At 33.1% G+C, this 17,238-nt stretch overlaps 1 protein-coding gene across 5 annotated transcripts in view; it reads left to right on the top strand.

Moving 5' to 3' along the window:
• PARD3B (par-3 family cell polarity regulator beta) overlaps window positions 1–17,238 on the top strand; it is a 1,277,739-nt gene that overhangs the window by 520,920 nt on the left and 739,581 nt on the right. The gene's annotated exons all lie outside the window — the stretch shown is intronic.

Genomic DNA, 17,238 nt, shown 5'->3' with positions numbered 1-17,238 from the left:
GGGAAGGATGAAGAGGTCTGAGTGTTTTGTAGGAACTGAATTAAACCAAACTTGTTCCCTCTTCTTTTCCTCTTCCCCCAGCCAAGGTGGTATGGAGAGAATAAGTTCCTGAGCTTAAGGGGGAGCTTGCCATTGGAATATCTTTTTATACAAACTAAGTTGTGATAAAGGGTTAAATCAATTGAGGCTACCAGTTATCAGCCCTTGGCCAAATGCAACAGAGAAGAGACACCTATATTCCCTTAGAAAAGGGAATCCTGCCTAGCTCTGAGAATCACAGCCAGAAACATGCTTCCATAGTCTTCATCCTATGTTGATATCCTGTTTTGCCAACTAAACTATAAGCTCTTTGAGGCTGGGGAGCCCATGTTTTTCTTTGTATTCTTTCATAGTAAGGAACTTTGACTCCCCAGAAGAATATAAGCTTCTTGTGGGCAGGGATAGGTTTCATATCATTATATCCTAGCACCTATCTTAGTGCCTGTCATATAGTAGGTGCTTAATAAATAAACACTTATTGAATTGAAGTGTCATTCACTCTTTCTCAATTATTTAATCACTTACCCATCTTACATGAGGAAAACACAAAAGAAATTGAATGAAAAGTTAAGGAGAGTCAGAAATAGGGAGATAGTTCCTTTCAGCTTCTTCCTTTTTATTTTTTTTTCCTTCATATGTATAAAGCACCTCAGTAATTCCAGAATTGCAAACATGGGCTGCACATCTGTTTATTTTACAGTTAGCAAAGAGGAAAGGGATACTCCTGCAACAGGCGTGGGGAACTTAAAATTTGTAGCAGCTAGTCAGGGTTGTCATGGACCATGAGATCTGTTGATTGGTTGTGAAGCCCCCAGGGTCCCAAATTCCCTTATAACCCTATAATTTATTCCTTTTAACTCCCTGGACCTCTCTTCTAAATCCCCAGCCTTGCCCCTTCTGCCTCCACCTTGTCCAGGAAGGTTTAGGGTCCCACCTATTCTGTATGCACAGCTGCTTAAGCTTTTTGTTAAATCCAGAACTAGCAACTTTCACTTTATAAGCACAAAATGAAAACAGAAGGTCCATTTTCTCTTTAATATAAATCTTTGAAACTTTCTTTCCTTTCTCTTTTGACTGGGGAGGAAAAGGGGTATAAAATACAGACATTTCCTGTTTGCTTCACTGAGAAGTGATGGTAAACACCAGCAGAATGAGTGTCATTGTGCAAATTATATAGAGAGTTAATCTCTAAGGAAGGAGAAATAGCCCCGGGTATACCTACTTCAGTCATTCACTACCAAGAAGGCTTCCTTTATGAGTTTAATCCATCCACAATCATAATTACAAATCTTGACATTTCAGTGCTAACATTTCTACCTGGGAGCAAAGGCAGGACGTCCATCAGAGCAGAGTCAGTTCGGTTATCACTAGTTAAAGAGATGGAGGAAAATGAGCACCTAACTGGGAAGGGGAGCCAAGGCTGTCAGGAAGAGGTCTGTATCTAGGGTCCACCTGAAGCTGTATGTGTCGGTAATTTTTTAATTTACTGTTTGAAGAAGTGTCACCCATGACGAGCTAGGGCTGCATCTAAATGAAACACTTAAAGAAATGCTTTCTCATCAATCAATTACATTTGCACACTGACCTTTCCATGGTATCTGCCAGTTGTTGAGCTGTCATGGAATGGCCAAGATGGCAGGACATCATTCGACCTGTCATGTAGTCAATCAGTCTGTGCCGAAGACAATTTGCTAAATATTCTAGGGCTTCGAAGTCCAGTTCCCTGACCAGGGGGGTGAATTAGAGGGCCAATTAATCACAAGTTAATTTCTAGGGAGTTTGAGAAGTGTGACCTTCCCTGTATTTGTAGTGCAGCCAGTCCTTTCACCCACAACTGACCTGAGGGCTTCTGTGTCCTGGAATGTGAAGCTCCCTCAGAGGTGTGTTTGAGGGAAGCTGCCCACTCTCTGGGTCTGGCTGCCAAGGTCCCAACAGTAGGACAGGTGTTCAAGTTGGACCTGCCTCAGGCTGCTTCTGACCTATTTTCAGTCAAAATATTCTGATTTGGATTTGGAAATGTTTAATTCAATTCAGATGGACAAATTTGAAATGAATTCCAATTCAGATGTATGAGGATGACATTTTCTTCTTGAAATCGTTAATAATGTAGTAAAACTGCACAGATTTTCCATTGGTTGGTCGAGATCATTACTCTCCTTAGTGGCAGCAATTTTGTTAGAATATCTAAGGAGTGAAAGTACGTTTTATAATAGTATTTAATGTTTTCTCCCTTCAAAATGATTGTATTTGTAGCAAGACTTATAAATTAAAATAATTGTCAAAATTGATGATAAGCATGTTAGTTGAAATTTTTCTTGCATTTGATCATTTACTGTTTATCCCCCAAAGCAAATAACAGAGGGCATGGCTCCCTGTCATTAAAAGTGCAAATTAGCTGGGTCTCATTGCCATAACACTCTTTTTACTACTGTTTCATAACTAATGTGTTATGCTACTTTGCTACATACAGATTAAGTTTTTAAATTAAGAAATGAGTCATTTAAAGAAAACTAACAAAACCAACCAAAAAAAAAAAAAAAAAAGTAAAGGTGGGTTCAGTAAAACAGGGAACCCAAATTGAGATTGTGTTAAACATTACCCAGCAGAATGCTGTCCATCAGTATTCTGCTTCATTGAAAGGACAGTCAGATTTATTTTAAGAAATTTGTGACACAGCTATTATATGATGATACTCTAGAAAAACAAAATCAGACCTGATGATGTGATATCTCTGCCCTCCTTAATCCTCAACACCTATTCCCCCCATAACTGTCATAGGAATGCATGAATGAGGGAAACATTTAGGTGCCTGTTTTTATTGCTCCTTATCACATGTAAAGTAGATTGGCTTATCGCCCATTTCAATTCTAATAATCTAGAGAATGAAGTGTATGGAGCAAAGATGTTTGTGGAATTACAGCCCCTAGGGCTATATGCTCAAAGCCTAGAAATTGTTCTTACTTTGGATCTATTGGCAAATGCCTAGGGTTTTGTAAGGAAGTAGCATTATGTACATTCAGCACCACCTGGGCCATCTTTCCTTCTACTAGTCTCACTGGCTTGCTCCTCCTTACAAAACTTTCAGCTCTTTCAGGCTTTTAATCCCTGAAAGTTAATTTATTACTATCTCACAAGCCAACCTACTTGACTGGGGACACCATGTTCCTATTTTGCTCACTATATTTTTAATCCTGGCTCTACTCATATTTCCAATTTTTTTAAAAGTCCCATTTAACTAGGTAATCTCACCAGTTGCCTACTACCAGTATCCTGCTGCTTTTTCATCTAGACTCCCTTTCCCTTTTTACCTTCCCAGAACAAAATTTTCCTGACCTCCACTCAGGAAATTTGCCTTGTTCTTCCCATTTTAATGCAAACTCCTTGAGTTAAAGAACTCATTTTTATAGAAATTTATCCCTAACTCTTAACATAATTTTGACATATAGTTAGCACTTAATAAGTACTTTTTATTGTATTCATTTTATGAGGAGTTAGCTACTCTTCTCTGAATTAAGAAACCCTCTTTTCATGCTGTCCTCCAAAAGAAAATCACTTGTTTCTTTTAACTTTACCTGAAATTGCACTAATAATAATCCATTTGTTTATCATTAAGATGATCTCATTCAAGTTTAGTGATTAAACCTTAAAACTCTTTTATACTTTTAAATACCTTTCCAGAAATAAGATTTTCTTTGAGGAGAAAAAAGAGGTTAAAAATTATAGTTTTAGAATCATAGATTCTTAAACTTGAAAAGTATCACAGATATGATCTGGACCAATGCCTTATTTTACATAGAAAGCTCAAAGAACTTTAGGTACTTAGCTGTAGTTACACAGTGAGTGAGTGACAAAGATTAGAACATAATCAGTGTCTTCTGAATTATGTGGATTTATTTTGCTTCTCTTGTTGAGAATACTTGTGGTTTGGGTGGAATGAAATAAGATTTGAAAAAAAACGTTTAGGGATTTTCTTTGTTTTAAAGGCTAGTGTTTTGAACAGGAGAGAAAAATATAAGTGAAGAAAAACAAAAATAATCAATAAAATTATTTTTTTTAAAAAAGAAAATAATGATGAGAGTATGTCTCAGGGCATTGATGAGTCTAATTTCCCATTAGTTTTTCTTGAGGTCACCTCTGGAGTGGGTTATCTTCCGTGTTGTTATTTGTCCTTTGTTCTTGAAGATGACCATTACAGCAAATAAATTAGTTTTAAGTGAGGGAGGGCTGTGCAAAGTCATCTGCCTCACTTTCCCCTCCAGAACCATCTGGGTCCAATGGCCAAGTATAGATCAGGAGGACTGGAGATGGCCCTGGATGCAGTGGGAGACATAATAGCTCATAGACAGTGCTGGTCATTTTTTAAAAGAGGAAGCACAACAAGGTACTTGGTTATTATTACTTGAGATTAACTGGAAGTACATTTCCAGTAGATTATTTAACTAGAGATAAGATTTCTGTTTCTTCACCCACGTTTTTTAATCTTAACTTTCTTTTCCTCTTTTTGGCCTGACACAAGCTTCCTGTATTTTGCAGAGGAAGTAGTAGTGCAGAGTTTTGCCAGGAAATACTGTTTTGTGTTGCTGATATAGATAGTGCAATCAATTTAGAATTAGAAGATAAGAATGAATCATAATGAAGGGACTTGGAAGAATCCCTTTCTTTAAAAGTGTTGGCAGTTTTTAAATTGATAATATAAGTTTTATTTATACATATAAGAGAAATGTATATGTGTGTATATAAAATATGTGTATATATGTACATATGTTTATATGTATATGTATGTATATATTGGCCTAGATCCCTGATTTCATCTCTATAGGGAACCCTCTATCTGGCAACTTCTTCAACCAGTCCTGGTCAGCTGCTGTTCTATAACTCAATATCAAAATTGCCTGGGGGCACTGAGAGATTGAGAAACTTACCTAGGGCCTTATAACCAAATCAGCATGTATCAGAGGCTCAAACTGAAGCCAGTGTTTCTGATATTGGAAGCAGAAAAATCTAAGTTCAAATGAAGCCTTATTAGTTCAGATCCACAGGAAGATTTGAGTTCAAATCCACATTTTGTAGGTACATAACCTGAGCAAGTAATTTAAGCTCTGCCTCAGTTTCCCTATCTGAAAATGAGGACAATTATATTTCCTAACTATTCATGGTTATTATGAAGTTTAAAATGATATAATATCTGTAAAAGTGCATTAAAAACCTTAAATAGTTCTATATAATTGCTAGTTATTTTTATTTTGCTGTGCTGCTTTTAAAAAATATGTATATATATATATTGACATGCATATTTATATACAAATATATAATATGTTTATGTACAAATATACATTTATGTACAGATATAGTATTTGGAGATAGAGATATCAAAGATTGAGTCAAACTTTTTTTTTTTTTTTTTTTTACAGATGAGGAAATATTTATTAAATGCTACTAATATATGCTATGAGGTAGCTAAGTAGCTTAGTGGACAGAGCAATGGGTCTGGATTCAAAAAGACCTATTTCAGACACTAGCCCTGTGAATCTGGGCAAATCATTTAACCTCTTTTTGCCTTATTCTACTGGAGAAGAAAATGAGAAACCATTTCAATATCCTTAAGAAGGAAACCCGATGGAGCCACAGAGTTGGACATAACTGAATAATAATAATGGTAATGTGCCAGGAACTATGCTAAGAACTGAAGTTACAAAGAACAAAAACATCATCTTTGCACTCTTGTAACTCATATTGTAAAGTGGGGAGAGAAGATGAAAAAAACTGAATATATATTGTAGTGAAAATGAGAGGTGATCTCAGAGGGAAGGCATGGTAGGGGAAATGATAGGCTTGGGAAATATTTCTAAAAAGTGGGATTTGAGCTGAGATTTGAAGAAAGCCAGGGAAGGCAGAGAGCAAAAGTGAAGAAGGTAAGTAATCCATGTATGAGAGACAGCCATTGTAAATGAAGCAAGTTGGGATGTCTTGTGCAAAGAACAACAAGAAGACTAGTAGATTCCATGGAGGTTCATAAAGCAAAAGACTGGAAAGCTAAGAAGCAGACAAGTTGTAAAGAATTTCAGAAGCCAGACAGGATAGAGTGCTATCTCTTAGAGTCTAGAAAATCTGGATGTTAATCCCATTCCCATGCTTTATTTAATTGTGTTATCATGGGAAGGCTCTTAAGTGTAAACTCCTCTAAAGATGTGAACTCTGAACTAGAGAATTGTTAAGTATCAGACAACCGACTTAGCACCTGGTAAAATCCTAGCACTCTCTGCTCATTTGTCTGACCTGTTAAAATATGATAATACTTCAATAGCCTAAAAGTAAAATGTATCTGTATCCTTATTAAATTTCTTTTTAATTACATTCAAACCTAAATAGCACTGTTAAAATCTTATCTTCCCAGTACATTAACCTACTGTTTCCTTGATCTATTTTTCCAGTTTAGTTTTTATATTGTTTGAACTCACCAGATATTTGTATTGTTAGAATGCACCAAAACATTAAGAGTGGAAAGAAAAATTGGAATTAATTCAGTTACTCTTCTAATTTTACATATGCGAAAGTTCCAATTAAAGAAATGAAGAGAATATATTACTGAATATTTCTGAGGTCCCTGGACAATGTTTCTGTATTTAGGAAGGTTCACCATAGATTTTTCTCTAAATACTGTTATTGAGACACTGTATTAATCTCTAGATCCAATTCACTTGTAGTTTGTGCTCATAAATCACACTTCTGAAACTTTTCATCCAGTTATCTCTGACCCAGAAATAATTTTTACCAAAGCATCGGTATTTAGGTTTTAACACACCTATAATGGCCAAATAGAGTGAGACAATTCACCCAGAAAAGTTTTAGGATGTAGTTTTATGATATATCTGAAGAGAATCCAGATGAAAAATGTGTTACATTTTATATTTTCAGGCAGGCTTAAAATACTCCCAATTCCCTAGTCCTAGAAAATAATTTTAAGAGGTTTTTTTTTGGATTTTTATCATATTACAAAGAATTTCCAGATTATTTCCATCCCATTACAGCTCTATTGTAACAAATACAATTAAACAAAACATACAATATAAGGACTTCATCTAAAAATATATACAACCTTAACCTTCCAGGACTAAAAAGTCTTTCCATTTCTCTTTTTTTTAACTATTTTTCAAATGAACTTTATCCAGTTTCTACCCCCTTCCATTTGTTCATTGCAACAAATATACATAGTCAAGGAAAATTAATCTCCTCATTGGCTATGTTCAAAAACTATATGTCTCATACTATACCCTAAAACCATCTTTGAATTGCAAGATTAATAATCTGTGTTCTGGAATCACCTGTGTTCATTGACATGGGGAGATGCTTGAAAAACCTTTAATATTTTCCTAATTAGCTGTATTATGAGCTGCTGCTGCTGCTGCTGCATATTTTAAAATGGTAATGGAAACTAGAATTGTCTGTATTGTTGAAGGTTACCCATGCTGTTCTCTTAGGAGTGAAACCAATTTATCTGAAGTTTCTAAAGACACACGTTGGGGATTTTTGGTTTCAAGAGGAATGAGGAAGACTGATTTTTATCCTACTTAGTGCATTTTGACTAAAATCTGTGAAAATTACAGCTGTTACATGCTTGTTTTTTGTACTGATGAAGATGCTAATGTAATTCTGCTAATTTTTAAAATCCTGATTAAACACTCCAAGCTAGCTGTCAGAAACATATTAAAGAAGAGATCCTATTTTGAAACCTTTTGTTTAAAGTGGCATAAAATTAGCACACAAAGCCAACCAGTATTTAGAGGCAGGCAGCTTGATGCATGTATTAAAATGACATTTTACAATGTTTCACTCTTTCCCAAAGGTGAGAAAGTGTTTTGCCCAACTTGTGAAATGGCAGTAACTTCACATTCTTGCTTAGATTTAATTGTTTTTGTTAAGATTTTAGACAAATTATTCCAGTTTTATTTTTGTAGGATCCTGTTAATTTATGTTTTAATTCAGGGTGTTTAATTTCTAGGATATTTATGAGGTTTGAGGGCAGGAGTGAATGATGGAACAAAAAATGCCTTTCTAAATCTCAGTAGTTAAGCTGACCAAACTTAAGATAGGAAAGATAAATTTCCTACCAGTAATATTATTCATAATACATGCACATATAGCAATCACATATTTTTAGTGGTATAATTAGTAATACAAAATAACTCCACATATAAGTGCAGGTGGATCTTGGTGGTAAAAGGATATGGATTAAGCTCATCTTCCCTAAAAGCTGTTCTCTATTTATCTCTGTAACCTAAACAACTTTATGGCAACTCTAGGGACAGAGGTCAAAGGGATAGATGACAAAATGACAGAATTCTGAATTAATCAGCATAGGAGGAGAAAACCTTTGTCAAGATTTAACCCAAACCACATATATTGCTGAAACACACAAATTAAGTCATTCCTGGTATTTATTAAAATGTCCCTTTGTCACTGTAAAAAGCAAAGACATTGACAAATTGTTTAAATAGTGGGAGACCCAGTAGAACAAATTATGTTCATTTTATAGTAGAAGCACAAAAGAAAGATATCATAGATTCTCACAAGATTATAACTTCAGATCTGGAAGCTGCCTCAACTCCCCTTATTTAAGATCAAGAATCTGAGGCTCAAAGAGGGTAAGATTTCTGGATCTTCTTAACTCCCTGACCAACATTTTATTAATTGCTTTCAGCCATAAAAGTTGATGTGTCTTTCTCTAATTGATAAAAACACAAATGAGAATTGCATCTAATATATCTAAGATCATATTTTATTAGTTCCTCTATTAAATGTCTGATAAAGGAAATATAAAATATAATACACATAGAGACAATGAGAAAGATGAAGCAGTCAAGAATAACACTGCTTCTTTGTAGTTATAATAGTTTTTTTCTTCTTTTTAGTAGTACAGACATTGATCAACAAGTATGTGTCTGAATACTGCTTTTATGATCTTTGCAATGGTTTAATATATATATATATATATATATATATATATATATATATATATATATATATATATATATATATATATTGTTCAGACTCTATAGAAGTGCTTGGTTATACACATTCCCTTGAACTTTCTTTGGGGAGCTATTTTTAAAGCTGTTCTTAACACTTCCAGTTCAGTAGAAAAAAATAAAACAAATCTAAAACTTGAGTCAATCATTTTTTTTTTAATTTCTTGCTTATACTAATAGAGGAAAAATATTGAGGAATTTTGACTAGCATGGAATCTGAGTGTTAGAGATACATTTAATTTCCACACTGAATGCAAAGAAGACAAAATAAAAGAGATTATCTCAGCACCCCATTGTCAGGGTTGGGTCACTGTACTCCTCCTCTTAGGCTCACCTATGGTCCTTCAGACACTGTCCTTATTTGATATACTCGGCCAAGTTGATATACTCGGCTTACTGCCTGCTATAGGTGGTGAGTGTGATCACTAGCCCACCATCTCTCTAATGTTCCAAGCTAATTTCTCTAATTTCAAATCTGAACAGAAATGATGAGACAGTTAGTCTTAGCAAGTCAGCCTTGAAAAGATAGAATATAAGAGTCATACCTGAAAAGATGAAAGAAGTCCTAGGAACAATACTCCATTCGCTAGAGTTTCTCTCTGTGTACTCCAGTATTCTTTTTTTGTGAAAGCAAGAGGGAAGGGGAGATATATCTTTGAGGACCTGAAGGGGATGAACATTGTGCTAGAGTGGACATTAGGAAGATCCTTGTACTAAAGAACATTCTCCTACAGGAATTTCAATAATTTAATTTTAATAAAGTTAATAGCTTGTTCTTTTGCAGTCTATACAATCCTACAAAGGTCAAGTTTTTCTAAACTTTAGTTTAGATCAGAGGACCAAAATCTAAATTCTGTAGCACTAGAAATTTTAATTGGAAATTTTGTTCAGTTATTTCTGTCAAATCTGACTCTTTGTGCCACCGTTGATAGGTAATGGTACTGAAGTGATTTGCCATTTTCCTTCACTTTATTTTGCAAATGAACAAACATGATTAAGAGACTTGTCCAGTATCACACAACTAGTAAATGTCAGATTTAAATTTAGGGAAGATGAGTCTTCTTTATTCCAATCCCTATGTTCTATTAACTGCATCACTAGTATGATAATTTTGAAGAGTGGTCAATTTTAGAAAGAATAGAGTTGCATGGGACCCTACAGTTTTGTATATCCAGAGGAGCTGGCCACTTATTGTGCAGGGTTGGAGGGAGCTTGAGAGATTCCAGATGAGAAAGGAGTTTAGAAAGCAAAGTGAAAGAAAGCCATAAAATTTTTTTTGCCAATTTTGCAGTTTTCCTATGGTACTGGTACCCATAGCTAAGTGTTACTAAGAATCATCTTCAGCACTTTGCCATAAATTTTTGATTCAGACATATCCATTTAAAAATGAAATGAAATACTACTTCAGCTTAAGTATTAGAAATTATTTATGGTAAATTGTGTCTCTAGTTATCAGCTTAAGTATTAGAAATTATTTACGGTGAATTGTGTCTCTAGTTAATCATTATAACTCACACCTATCAAACTGGGAATGTCAGTTGGGTATTCTAAGAGTAAGGCAAAATATTGGCTAATATCTAATAACAGGGCAGAATGATGACTAAATTCATAGATCATGATTTCATTTTTGTGCCTTTGTGAAAGAGAATCATTTGTTAGTTTAGGCCATACTCGTTGATTAAAAGTAGCAGTAAATAAGTGCTGACTGAGCTTGAAATCCTGATGTAAAAGGTAAAAATAGGTGAACAAGAAACATATATGTGGAATTGCAAACAGTGGTAAACTTAATTACAGCTGTTATTAGATTTAATCGAGTCATAGAAAAATAGTAAAAAATAATTAGTTAACTCAGAAAATAAAATTGTGAACATTAATTTATTTTCTGCTGCTGGCTTTAGGTAATGTTTAACCACTCCTAACTGAAGAAGTGTTAAAATTTCAGAAATATGTAAAGCCTTTAAAGAAATATAGATGACCTCATTTAGAATTGTCTAAAATTTTGATGCTTACTTTGATATATTAAGGCCTCTGTGTTCTCATGGGTATGGCAACTCTACTGAATTAATGACTTAAATTATTATAAGGGTAGAGATTAGATCTTAATTCATTCATTGGGCAAAAAGTGTTTTGATTTGGAAAGAACATAGGGTCTATAATAAGAACTTGTGTGAAATCCCTTGCAATACTACTCCTTGAACAGAAACATTAGTAGAACTTCACAATTTTTAGGAAATTTCATATTTTGCTTGTACTTTTTATTGGGCTATCCACCATAAGAGTGATAGAAATCTTTAGCATAAATATTTTATTCCCTAGGATGATTAAACAAAGATCATAGTGGCTGAATCTTCTAAGAAGTTTTCAGTACTTTAAATGTATACTGGGACATACTTTATTGGGGGAACACCCTTTGCTCTAGTGAGTAATGATTGCCAATAAACATGCATTAAACACCTATTGTTTGCCAGACAGTGCTGAGTGCTGAGGAACCAAATAAGAAGACAGTTCCCTTTGTGATCTAAAGAGGAAGATAGCACACAATTGGAAGCTGAAAAATGGAAAGGAACAAATTGGAGGGAAATTATGTGCTGAGTTTCTTATCTATGGTTTTATAAATATAAGATAGTAATTATCAAAATTCTTCAAAAAGCAAGTCTAAATTAAGAAATTAAATGTCACTTTAAATTTATTATTTAAAATTTTGACAACATACCTGTGATAAAAATTCTGTTACCAGCTCCTCAGTCTTTATTTACCAGAAGTTTAAGCTATCACAATGATTTCAATAGATTAGATACTGTCAGGACTTAAAAAAAAAAAAAAAAAAAAAATTCATTGCTCCTCCACAATACAGGCAGAATGCTTGCCAATTGTAAAAAAAAAAAAAAAAAAAAAAAAAAAAAGCTTTTAGATAAATAAAAACTGCTTTAAGGTATTAACAATTTAATAACCTATTATTTGCTTAGTTGATTGGTATAGTGTTATGCTTATTATTCATATGTATTGGATTGTAGCAATGTGGAATGTATTCATATGTGTTACATTTCAACATTGTGTAGTGCTGACACTCTAATTATACTACAGGTCTAGTGACAAATACAATATTTCCATGTTGTTCCTTTATTGATTATTCTTGTCAGGATTTCAGCTGTTTAAAGAAACATAACATACTGTTTTTGCCAGTAGATTAGAAGAATGTCAGTAGAGTGATTATTTTGTATTAGAGTAATCTTTTGATTACTAATCTATTTAAGTCTTATCTTAAAAAGCCATTTATCAGAATTATCAATTACAAAGCAGAATATTTGTAGTCATCCCAAGAAAATTAAAAAAAAAAAAACTTTAGGAGTATCATTTTTCTCTTGAGGAGAGAAGGGTTCCTGGATTTCTCAATTAAAGAAGTCTCTGTACTGGAAACGAGCAGTCAATTATGAAAATTATTTTTGAATAGTTGATTTGCATATCCCTAATTATATGTGTTCTTTTTGAAAGGCTGAAGTTATGATGTTTTGATTGATTAGTAATACAATTGTGTTATTAATATTGTTGCCAACAAGGTGCCCTTATAAATGAGGCTTTTGAGCAACTTTTCCAACTAAATATTTATAATAATAGGTAGATTTGCTTTATTTGAAGAGTGATGGAAGACTTAATTTCCATTGATTAGCTTATTTTTTCTTTAAACTGTAACATTCAACTTAATTTTATAAATATCTGTTTAAATAAGATCAATACATACTTAGGATATTAATTGTTTATCTAATATTTTAAAGTGAAAATTCATTCATCATTAAGATGAATTAGAATAAAATCCAATGCTAAAAAATCTTATCTTTTGGCTATTGACTGAAGTTCAAGTTTGTATTTCAACATATATATGTATATATATATACATATATATATATATATAATTTGCAATTTTTGAATAATCACTTTATTTATTTGATTTTTTAAAAAATAGAATATTGGATTGCCTGTCGTTGGGGGGAGGGAATAGAGGGAGGGGGGGTAATTTGGAAAAATGAATACAAGGGATAATATTATAAAATATATATATATATATATATATATAATAATAAAAAAAATAGAATATCACAGAACCTTAGATTAGGAAGGGGTTTCTGATATAGTTTAGTCCAACTGATGATTTTAAAGTGAAAATTCATTCATCATTAAGATGAATTAGAATGAAATCCAATGCTAAAAAATCTTATCTTTTGGCTATTGACTGAAGTTCAAGTTTGTATTTCAACATATATATGTATATATATATATACATATATATATATATAATTTGCAATTTTTGAATAATCACTTTATTTATTTGATTTTTTAAAAAATAGAATATTGGATTGCCTGTCGTCGGGGGGAGGGAATAGAGGGGGGGGTAATTTGGAAAAATAAATACAAGGGATAATATTATAAAATATATATATATATATATAATAAAAAAAATAGAATATCACAGAACCTTAGATTAGGAAGGGGTTTCTGATATAGTTTAGTCCAACTGATGATTAAAAAAATAATATCCTTCTTTAAGATATCTTATAAGGAACACTTCAATCAATCTCATTATTGAATCAATAAGTATATTACCTTTAAATGCTGTGTGCCATTATGTTCTGTTCTGGGGAATCCTTTTTTATATAAAAATCTCATAATAATGGTAAAATTAGAAGAGAACATATACCATGTCTAGTCCAACCTAAGGTTATATGGAGGGAAAACACCTTGTATATTATCCAAAATAATATAAATTGTCATTTGATGATCAAGCATCAGATTCTGTCCCTTCTAGGTCTTAGGGAAATTGCTACATAATTTTGGGGGGAAATTGGTACATCACTATTTACATACATATGTATATTTTTTGGTTCAAACTTCTGATTTTGTCACTTTATTTTGACCTGTATGGAAAGTTCCTGTATATTATAGATGGCAAGGTACCTCTAGTTTTATTCCTGAGAGGCGAAGGGAGTTGTCTTTCTATCGTCAAATAACTATTATATATTAAAGAAGAACCTGAACTCAGATTTTCTTTAATCCAAGAATTAAGCCTTCTGTCTACAATAGCAAATATTTATGCATTCATTATTTTAAAAAGTGTTGAGTTTTGTGTCCAAGTCACGTATCATGCTTTCCTGTAGTCTCTAGTCTAATGGGGAAGATCATCTCTTTGTATATTCATTAATTATTTAATAATTTATTACAATTTAATTTATTAAAATAATTTAATGATTAATATTTAAGAATTTGAAAATTAAGTTGCATTTGGAGTGCAAAGCTTGGCACAAGGGGCGATACAAAGTTAGACAAAATAATCCAGGCCCTCATGAAGATGGAGGACCCATACAGAAATAACTGTAATATAAAGTTCAAGGAGAAGGTGTAAATACAAAGCACCATTAGTTTAGAGGAGAGTGATAATTTCTTTCTTGTTGGCAAAAGTAAAGATTTTCTGGAGATTTGAACTGGATCTTGAAACATGAGCAGGATTTAGGCAATATAATTATGGTACCTCTTTAAAAAGACAGTATCATTTTGTATATATTTTTTGGATTGGACCTGTATGGAAACTACCTCTACCAGCATAGACCAGAGCACAATTAGATTAGGTGCATTGCTTAGTCATATAAAATGCACGTGGATTGCAAATTACTAATTGTAATTATTTTTCATAAATCAAATTTTTTTCAATCACAAAATCTAATTTATCTTTCTTCTATCTCATTCTTCAATTGAAAAAAAGAAAGAAAAAGTAAAATCAGTGTTACAAATATGCAAAATTAGGCAAAACACATTTCCACATTGACTACATCCAAAATGTAAGTCTCATTCTTCACTCTGAATCCTTTGTCATTTTATCAGGGTGTAGGCCTTTGGAGTCATGATTGGTGATGACAATGATCAGATTTGCTGATTCTTTCTGTTATGTGTCTTCACTATATTGTTGTCATTGAGTAGATTGTTCTCATGGTTCTATTCAGTCTATATCAATTGACATTCAATTTCCCCAGCTTTCTCTGAAACCATACTTTCCATATTGTTCTTCCTGCCACTCTAAAAACATCAATTGTCTTTTTTTTTCATAATTTTACTTTTCTAAGCTTACTCTGGTATCCTAAGTTGACCTCTCTAGGAAACACTTTCCTGAGTCATCTTCCTTCTCATTCTCCATTCTCTTACCTGCTGCTCCCATTTCCTTAGAGCATTATTAGTTTTTTTTTTTAAACCTTATAAATGTGATAATTTAAGTTATACCGATGTATTTGCAGGTGCTAATATTTTATTTTATTTGTTCTCCTTGTCAGGCACACTTAACTTTTTTTCATGATTAATAAACAATTTATTAATGATGGCTAGCAAATAAGCATTTGGAAAAGGGTGTCCCTGATGGGTAGAAATCAATTCTGACTGGCTAACAATTTTTTTATTAATTTTATAATTAGAAAAAAATTTTGACAGTACATATGCATGAGTAATTTTTTTAAATAACATTATCCCTTGTATTCATTTTTCCAAATTTTCCCCTCCCTCCCTTTACTCCCTCCCCTAAATGACAGGCAATCTCATACATTTTACATGTGTTACAGTATAACCTAGATACAATGTATGTGTGTAAATCCAATTTTCTTATTGCACATTAAGAATTGGGTTCCGAAGGTATAAGTAACCTGGGTAGATAGACAGTAGTGCTAACAATTTACATTCACTTCCCAGTGTTCCTTCTCTGGGTGTAGTTGTTTCTGTCCATCATTGATCAACTGGAAGTGAGTTGGATCTTCTTTTTGTTGAAGATATCCACTTCCATCAGAATACATCTTCATACAGTGTTGTTGAAGTGTACAGTGATCTTCTGGTTCTGTTCATTTCACTCAGCATCAGGTCATGTAAGTCTCTCCAAGCCTCTCTGTATTCATCCTGCTGGTCATTTCTTACAAAGCAATAATATTCCATAATCTTCATATACCATAATTTACCCAACCATTCTCCAACTGATGGACATCCACCCATTTTCCAGCTTCTAGCCACTACGAAAAGAGCTGCCACAAACATTTTGGCACATACAGGTCCCTTTCTGCTCTTTAGTATTTCTTTGGGATATAAGCCTAGTAGTAGTACTGCTGGATCAAAGGATATGCACAGTTTGACAACTTTTTTGGGCATAGTTCCAAATTGCTCTCCAGAATGGACTGGATTCTTTCACAACTCCACCAACAATGTATTAGTGTCCCAGTTTTCCCACATCCCCTCCAACATTCATCATTATTAGTTCCTGTCATCTTAGCTAATCTGACAGGTGTGTAGTGGTATCTCAGAGTTGTCTTAATTTGCATTTCTCTGATCAGTAGTGATTTGGAACACTTTCATATGAGTGGATATAGTTTCAATTTCATCATCTGAGAATTGTCTGTTCATATCCTTTGACCATTTATCAATTGGAGAATGGTTTGGTTTCTTATAAATTAGGGTCAGTTCTCTATATAATTTGGAAATGAGGCCTTTATCAGAACCTTTAACTGTAAAGATATTTTCCCAATTTGTTACTTCCCTTCTAATCTTGTTTGCATTAGTTTTGTTTGTACAGAAACTTTTTAGTTTGATGTAATCAAAATCTTCTATTTTGTGATCAATAATGATCTCTAGTTCTTCTCTGGTCATAAATTCCTTCCTCCTCCACAGGTCTGAGAGGTAGACTATCCTCTGTTCCTCTAATCTATTTATGGTCTCACTCTTTATGCCTAAATCATGGACCCATTTTGATCTTATCTTGGTATATGGTATTAAGTGTGGATCCCTATCTAATTTCTGCCATACTAATTTCCAGTTTTCCCAATGTTTTTTTTCAAATAATGAATTTTTATCCCAAATGTTGATATATTTGGGTTTGTCAAACACTAGATTACTATAGTTATACCCTTTTTGTCCTTTGTACCTAATCTGTTCCACTGATTGACTGGTCTATTTCTTAGCCAATACCAAATGGTTTTGGTGACTACTGCTACATAATATAGCTTTAGATCAGTTACACCTAGACCACCTTCATCTGACTTTTTTTTTCATTAATTCCCTTGAAATTCTCGACCTTTTATTCTTCCATATGAATTTTGTTGTTATTTTTTCTAGTTCACTAAAATAGTTTCTTGGGAGTCTGATTGGTATAGCACTA

This window comes from Sminthopsis crassicaudata, chromosome 3, assembly GCF_048593235.1.
Source record: "Sminthopsis crassicaudata isolate SCR6 chromosome 3, ASM4859323v1, whole genome shotgun sequence".
NCBI lineage: Eukaryota > Metazoa > Chordata > Mammalia > Dasyuromorphia > Dasyuridae > Sminthopsis > Sminthopsis crassicaudata.
This window is presented reverse-complemented; position numbering and strand designations above follow the sequence as displayed.